Genomic DNA, 8947 nt, shown 5'->3' on the forward strand with positions numbered 1-8947 from the left:
TTGTCCTTCTTTCCTGCAAGTGGGTGTCAAGGTCCTTTTTGGGAACTGGCAGAGGAAAATCACCTTTGGAAGATAAGCAAATGGAAGGTCTTTTATCCTTTTTGCCAGTAATAAGGTCTGTTAAAAGCTCCTTTCCATGACATCAGAGTCCCAGATCCAGTTCATGCTTCCTCCAGTCAGGATTCACATACACATTTCCTGTTTCCTGCAATCATGTTGGGACCAACAGATAATAAACTACTGTGAGGGAAAGGCTGAGGGAATATTTTTGGTCTCTCCTGTTGACCTGAGCCCATTTTCACATTTACACCATGGTGTCCGTTGACTGATTTAATGTCATTTGGCGCTGAAATGGATATTTTTGCTTTGGAATGAAAATTTTGATCAAAAATACCCATTCTGTTGCCAAATTTTCATCTTCTAGCAGCAGACTGATTTTTAAAAACACTTCTAGTTGGGGAGGGTTTTAGAAGTCTCTGCAGAAAATGGTTTCCTAGTCAGTAACTAAATTTTCAAGTTATGGAGAGTCCCAGTGCGTTATTTATGTTACAAGTGATGTGAAGAATGTATGAGACTCTCCCTTTGTGTCTCACTGGCAGGCGTAGAATGAGAGAATGTATTTTGCAGTAACCTTTAACTATCACTGAAGAAAAAGTTATTTGAATTTGTTGCATGAAGTAATCAGTTCACATTGTTAGCTTCAATGTTTGAAAAAATTCTGCAAAGAATGAGTGAATTTTAATTTTTTCTGTGAAGTTTAGCTTTGCAAAATTTATTACTGCAAAATTCAATTAAATCAGGGGAGTTGAGCCAATAGAGAATTTGACCTCAAAAGAATAAGTATCTCTTATGGCCTCAATAGACCAGTTAGCAGGCTGTCAGTTCCTAAATTCAACTTCATTTGTTCTGGAAAACAAAAATAACTTTAAACTCTAGCTTTTAAAAAATATTATTTTCTTATATTTTAAAAAAAGATTACTTTCTTATTTTATTTTTCTATACCTGAATTTTCTGTTTCATTGTGGGGCGAATGTACCCAGCTCTGAATTAGGCAACATTGCCCCTCTGACTTAGAAAGTGTATTGGGATGTCTCCAGGTAAAAGAGATGAGATGACACATAGGAGGGCAAAGGGACAAAATAACTCAGTGCAACAAATTTGCTGTATATACTCTATTGTTTTTATCTTAGAAATATGAGGTGCTTAACGAAAGCTGCTTCTCATAATACCATGTTTCAATGCCCTTGGCAGTAGTACAGAGGTCACGTTCACACAGAACAATTCTTTGGTAACCCCTCTCTTGTGCTGAGCAGAAATATGCTTTTCTTTGCCCTGGGCATGCTGTACTTCTTCTATTCCCACTTGTTTCTTCAATAAACATACATATTTTGTCAGCTATAGAGAACTGCCGCTGGCCTCATTTCTGAAAGCTGCCTTGTGTCTGTCTTAATACAGCTCACTGAGGAGCCTGGCAATTCAGGAGAGCACTTTTCATTTGAGTGGTTCCTTAATTTCCAGTCTGTCATCTGTGGTGATTAGCAGCAGGAACATGGATAACTCCTGTGGGCAGACATGACAGCAGTAGGTATAATGTTTGTTAATTTTTGACCCTTCCAAAATGACAGCAGGCGGCCCCTTTTTTGAAAGAGACCAGAATGGAATCATTGTGGTTTTGCTTGAATCTTTGAACTTTCGCTCTAATTATTTTTTGGGTTTGTAATTAGGATGAGGTGGCACTAACTGGTGAGGCTGCACCTCAAATATACTGTGTTAAATTTTGGGCCCCTCACTACAAGAAAGACATTGGGGTGGTGGAGCGTGTCCAGAGATGGGCAATGAAGCTGGTGAAGGGTCTAGAAAACAAGTCTGATGAGGAGTGGCTGAGGAAACTGGGGGTGTTTAGCCTGGAGAGGAGGAGGCTGAGGGGGAACCTGATCACTCTCTACAGCTACCTGAAAGGAAGTTGTAGCAACGTGGGAGTCAGTCTCTTCTCCCAAGTAACAAGCAACAGGACAAGAGGAAATAGCCTCAAGTTGCACCAGGGGAGGTTTAAATTGGATATTAGGAAAAAATTCTTTGCCAAAAGGGTTGTCAAGCGCTGGAACAGGCTGCCCAGGGAAGTGGTTGAGTCACCATCCCTGGAAGTATTTAAAAAACGTGTAGATGTGGCGCTTAGGAACATGGTTTAGTGGTGGGCTTGGCAGTGCTGCGTTAACAATTAGACTCCATGATCTTAAAGATCTTTTCCAAGCTAAATGATTCTATGATTCTTCTGCTGGACTTTTCCTGTGACTATGTGCAGGAATGGGTGCAATTCCCTCATAAGGTCACATTATTCTAGAAATCTATGCAGAGTCATGCAAATGGATACAAATTAATGCAAAAGTGAATCTTACATTTCTCAGAGTGTATAGGTTGGTCTTTAACTCTTGTTAGTTGTTAAATTCTGACCCTGAAAGCTCCTAATTCATGTAGTTTCCTCATGTGTTTGTCAAGAAGCCTTGCAAAGTTATACCTAGTGTGTATTAAAGGTCTGCTAGAAACATGATGGAGTGTCCAGAGAGGCCTGCAGGAGGTGGCCCATGGGTTGACAGCTTGCTAAAAAGATGTGAAATTTCAAATTCACATCTGGGTCAGAAAGCCCTTCCAAGGCTTGGCTGTAAAAGTGATATGTGTAAATATGCTGATTATGAGACAGTTTAGTAGTGATGAAATTCAGTTTGTGCAGGGAGCCAGAAAAAAGCCTCTGTACCATCCCCATTATGCTGCCATTAAGCTCTTTTGACTGCTGTGTGCACCCCATGAAGACACTTCACCTACAGCAAAGAACGTATATACACATTGAGATTTTGTCTATGATGCTGTCAGAGTCCAATATTCTCTGACCTGGCTCCTTCAGATATTCCACAAGGAGAGTTTAATGTTTAATATCAAATTGACTTCTTTGATATATTTGGCTTTGCACATGATTTTGATTTAGAAGAGTGATAGTAGCAATGTACTGAAGGCACAACACAAGCATGGTATCGCAACAGTAATATGCATTGGAATCACAATACAAATCTGATTCCTGGTCTCTGCATGATCCACTGTCATCATGCTGCATGTCCCCAGTTGCCCAGCCTGTTTGGTGCTGCGCTTTGCTGTATGCACACAGCAGTCGTGTGACACAAATCCTTTGGCCACAGGATAAACTTTGCAGTTGATTGTAGTGGAGGAGCCTGCAGGCAGCTCCCCCTCGGCATGGGTGATTAGGCCTCCTGCACGTCCTTGCCATTATCTAGGTGTGCAGCAGCAAGTTCTCATGTGAACATCCTTTCTTTCTGTTTGGCAATGGAAATGATTAATAGAGTTGTTGCAAGAAAATCCTGTAGTATCTCTTAATGACTGAACTGGGGAGAACATCTCCTCTGCTGGTGTCTGCCCAACAGGCTGCGCGTGGGTTGGAGGCCCATTTGATGCTACACCACCTGTGGTTCCCACCAGCTAACAGAACACAATATTAATACAGGCTGGGTTCAGAATGGACTGAGAGCAGTCCTGAGGAGGACTTGGGGGTGCTAGTGCATGAAAAGCTCAACATGTCCCAACAATGTGCACTTGCAGCCCAGAAAGTCAGCTGTACCCTGGGCTGCGTCAAAAGGCGTGGCCAGCAGGTTGAGGGAGGTGATTCTCCTCTGCTCTTGTGAGACCACAGCTGGAGTACCATATTCAGCTCTGGAGCCCCCAGCATAAGAAGGACATGGACCTGTTGGAGCAAGTCTAGAGGAGGGCCACAAAGATGACCAGAGGGCTGGAGCATCTCTCCTATGAAGACAGACTGAGAGACTTGGGGTTGTTCAGCCTGGAGATGAGAAGGCTGTGGGGAGACCTTATATCAGCCTTCCAGTACCAAAACGGGGGTTACAAGAAAGGTGCAGGGACTTGTTTTACAAGGCCATGTAGCAATACGGCAAGGAGTAATGGTTTTTATCTAAAAGAAGGTAGATTTAGATTAGATATTGGGAAGAAATTCTTTCCTGCGAGGGTGGCAGCGCACTGGAACAGGTTTCCCAGAGAAGCTGTGGATGCCCCATCCCTGGCAGTGTTCCAGGCCAGGCTGGATGGGGCTTTGAGCAACCTGGTCTAGTGGAAGGTGTCCCTGCCCATGGCAGGGGGATTGGAACTGGATGATCTTTAAGGTCCCTTCCAACCCAAACCATTCTGTGATTCTATGATTATCTATACTACTCTCTCCTTATTGAGTTAGCTATAATAAATAGCATTTTAAATGACATCTTACAGAGTCTGTGTGCCTTTTCTACTATTACCAAAATAGATCTGCTCCTCTTGGTGCAAAACAGGATGAAAGGCTGGCTGCCTATAAATTTAATAATTGTTATTATTACCATTATTACTGCCCAGGCTTTTCTAGTCCTATTTGAGCTTACACATGCAGACTTAGGAATTTGAGGCAGGAATATTAGAGCATTTCATGATTTCATTTTTCATCATTATACTAAAACTAATAACCTAATCATAAGCAGTAGCAAGCATAAATATGCCCTAAAAAAATCCCAACAGTTATAACAGTGGATAAATATACCTGGGTTTATAAAGAATTAAGCATGTCTCAGAGAACTAAAAAAAGATGGTTTTGAACAAGGTTTCTCTGTGCAAGTCTGGAATTTACTGAGAGAGCCAAGCTGATTAAACCAGACTGCTTCTGGCATTCAGGCTGCTCTTGAACTTACAAGAAAACAAACAGGCACTGTGTGGATTTACCTGCTGCACATGCATGTGCTCGAAAAGCCATCAAATACATTGAGGAGCAGAGAGGTCCATCAGGAGCTATTAGAGCAGATACGACATCTGGCTCCAGAAGTCTCTAAGGCCTGAGATGGCAGCAGCTGAGAGGGTATTTCAGAGGAATTGCCCATGTGTGGCAGCTTAGTCCCGACAGCCTTCTCATAGACATCTGCTCTTAGTGATGTTATAAGAGAAGATAATCCACCTTCTGTCTGATCTAGTATGTCTGTTAGTTCTTTTGTATTAGTCATGGGAAAGCAGGGTTGAATTATTGAGATGAAGAAAGAGAAGCAAACTGAAAAGCACAATATTGAAGTATGTATAGGCATGTTTCCAAAATGTGGTTGACCTTGCTCAGCAGACAGAAGTCAAAATGAAAATGCCTGTCTGGCAGCCTCTCACATGTGAAACCTTGCATATACAGGCTTATGTAAAAAGCTGTATATATACAGCTCAAGATGAAGCTGATTTGTTCTTGGCAAATAAAATAGCTTGGAAACTGTAGAGAAGTGATTTGTTTTCCTGTGGGTGATAATTGTTTGTACTGATATGAAGGGACCCCGGGGAGGTCAGCTTTTGTGCTCGTGGATCTTAATCAAAGTCAGCTGGCCTATAAGCATGTACGACTTCATGGAGCCTTGTTTCAGGTTTGTGGTGATTAATGTCTTTTGTCATGGTTCTGTCCTGTACCCTGGCCAAATGAGGGCTCCACTGTTCTTGGCACCATGCCTCTTCAGAGATAATCCCTTCCTCAGAGAGCTCACAGGATAGACCATGATTGGGAAGAGATCAGAGGACAGTATCCTGTTTGTTGTCACAGAGTATTCAATGCACACATAGAGTTTTTTAAGGAGAAGATTTTTTTTTGTCCTGAATTTATTTAAAAGAATCTGCCACCACTGGTAGATGGAAACATTTTGGAGAGAGGCCTTGTATGTGTGAGTTGTTCAGGCAGAAAACCATTTCACCACAACAGCACAACCAGCAGGAAGAGCTGAAGGCTGAGTGAGGAGCAAAGCAAGACAGGGAAGAAGATGCAGAATTACTGTTATGCTGAGTGGGGCAAAAAGTAGATTTGGCTTTGGAGGAACAACAGGATACCATTAGGATACCTGACTTGGGGAGACAGAGGAAGAAACGGATACCTAGACAGCCTGACACGAGCTTTCAAAGTGTTCATATGAAATTACCACCCTTCTTATTTTGTGCTTATACTGCTGATATGGCCCAGCAAGTAACTGGAGTGTTTGAGAGACAGCACTTGGGTGTGGCCAGTCCATACGTCGGCTGCCTTTAACATGTCTGGCTTTACTGTGCATGTACAACCTATCCTATGGTTGACAGAGCCTGTTGCTTAGGACGAACATAACAGATTCAAGTTGCAGACAGGATCTCTGTCACTTAGATTTTATTTTGCTTCTGGCACTCACACCCAGGGCAGACTCAGAGCACTAACCTGCCTGACATAAGCCAGAGGCACTGCCTTGAGAGGGTTCATAAACTCATAAACTAAAACAGTGTGTGTGATGTGCCCTTATGCAGGTCATAAATATTCAGGATACCAAAATGGCAACAAAAGGAAAGAACAAAAGGAAAAATCATAGATATGCCACAACTGGATGCATTTTTCACATCAGTGGTATTATTTACCATTACTATAATGAACTGAAGAGATGGCACAGTGCTTGTGACTGCAAAGGTAGAATGAAGATGATGAGAGACAGCAAAGATTGTAGGAACATCCCAATCAATGGACACCTCACCCTCCACCAGACCCAGCTTTGCACTCCAGTTAGCAAGAAGTTCTCTTCCCCCATACTGCGTAAGAAAAAGCTTTTCAATCTGTTAGAATCAAAACTGTGATTTTACTAAGTCTCTCTATATTTATTCAGTTGGTGACCAAAAGCTATTTAAAGCAGGCTGTTTCAAGCAGGAACTGCATAAAGGTGAGTCTGTAAATTAGAAATGGTTGTTATAATTGCTATTGCAGGGATCATTCTTCCCCTTTGTGCACTGGTTGTTTTCTCCCACAGGCTTCTTGTGCTGTACAACTGACTTTAATGTGTATAATCACATTTCTGAGCCATGTGTGAGGCAGAAGATTCAGAATCTTCTGTGATTGTGATGAATCTAAGACACATCATTAGATTTAATGCTGCAGTAAAGGATTAAAAAAATAAACCAACAAGCAGCTGTCTTGAGGTATTTCAAAGAAGCCATCAATGAAACTCCAAACTATGAACAATCCCAAAGAATTACAGTTTAATATTAGTGCATAGAAAGCAGCAAAAATAACTTGTTACATTGACTGAGAGTTAGCAAAGCAATACCTTAAAAAAAAAAAAAGACAGCGAATAACAATGCTGGCAGGTGGACTTGGGAAGAGTTGTAACAGAACTTCTATCATCCACAGATCTTGTACTCAAGGAGGTAACCTGACCTGCATGGAATTGCAAGGGAAAGGATTTTATCTAAGAATTTTAGAATTGCTCAGCCAATCTGGTCCATTCCTGGAAAAGCACAAAAAGGTGATAGAAATGTTGCTACAAGGACTACTTCATACTTTTTTGAAAACATAGGGCATGAATCTCTTCTCCTGAGCTAGCAATTTATCAGTAATTACTTCTGAACCATGAAAAGTGAAACACTATTCACTTAAGAGTCGTCAGCCTCACAGCAATATTCCGTGTCGAGCAGTTTTTCATATAGCAATTTTTAAAGGATTAAGTCCCAAGGAGTAGTTTCTGGAATTTATCCCCATTCACGGGAGATGGTGCATTTCTTTGAGTACAACAGTGAATTTCTTGTAAAAGAATGGCATTTCTTTGTCAGATTCCTGTGGTCAGTTTTATGACAATGGAATATGTATGTCAGGACATAATATATGTTTGCAGGCATGGCTTAACGAAAAATGGAACAAGTTTGCTGTAAAACTCTTGAGTTTGGCTTGCACCTTAGCGCCAGGGAGCAAAAGGCATGGGAGCGGAGAGCTCCTCTCCTTCCAGCAGTGTAGCATGGCAGACCCACACCCGCTCCTGCTGCAGCAGCTAGTTTGGCTTTCTAAAACTCTGGCATAGCAAAATAGACAAAGAACTGCCTTTTTCTGCTGTACCAGCAATCTGCTGCCCTAATTACGTGCTTATTGTGCCCATGCCTACAACTTGTGCTGGCTCATAACCATGTGATCAAGGCTGTCCCTGAAGGTTTTAAATTGATTAAAGCAGCTCTTGATTCTTTGGACAAGCTATGCAAGTTATAAAGCTTTAAGTCTCAGGAAGGGAAATAAATAGATTAGAAAGTATTTTTGTTCAGCTTCAGAATGAATTTCTTATTTGTTTCAAGGCCTCACAAGAAGAATATGTAGACCAGAAAACTTGTTACCACAGAGTCATATGTGTGAGGCAGAAGATTCAGAATCTCCTGTGATTGTGATGAATCTAAGACACATCGTTAGATTTAATGCTGCAGTAAAGGATTAAAAAAATAAACCAACAAGCAGCTGTCTTGAGGTATTTCAAAGAAGCCATCAATGAAACTCCGAAAGAGAAAAGGCAATGTCTATAGCCAGCCATTATTCAAAACAAAGAGGGACAAACTGGATTTCTCATGACATAGCTGTGAATTTGCTTTATGGGTTTTTTGTCAGTGATGATAAAAAAAACTATATACCAGAAGATGCTTTTAAAGATTATTAAAAATTAATTTTGCAACTGTGTAAAAGAAAAAAAATGCATTCTTGATCTCTGAGAAGAATCACATCTGCCATTCTTCTAAATGTAGATTTCAGATGCGGTTTGTGACTTACTTGCTTGAAAACCTAGGGAACCATCTTCCTAAATTTGGCAATTAACAAGGTATGCTGCGATAATCATAGACTCATAGAATCATACAAGCATTTAGGTTGGAAAAGACCCTTAAAATCATTGAGTCCAAAATACCTCAAGGGATGGTGACCCAACCACTTTCCTGGGCAGCCTGTTCCAGTGCTTAACAACCCTTTCAGTAAAGAAATTTTTTCTAATATCCAATCTAAACCTCCCCTGGTGCAACTTGAGGTCGTTTGCTCTTATCCTATTGCTTGTTACTTGGGAGAAGAGACCGACTCCCATATTGCTACAACCTCCTTTCAGGTAGCTATAGAGTGATCAGGTCTCCCCTC

Source organism: Falco rusticolus, chromosome 4, assembly GCF_015220075.1.
Source record: "Falco rusticolus isolate bFalRus1 chromosome 4, bFalRus1.pri, whole genome shotgun sequence".
Taxonomy (NCBI): domain Eukaryota; kingdom Metazoa; phylum Chordata; class Aves; order Falconiformes; family Falconidae; genus Falco; species Falco rusticolus.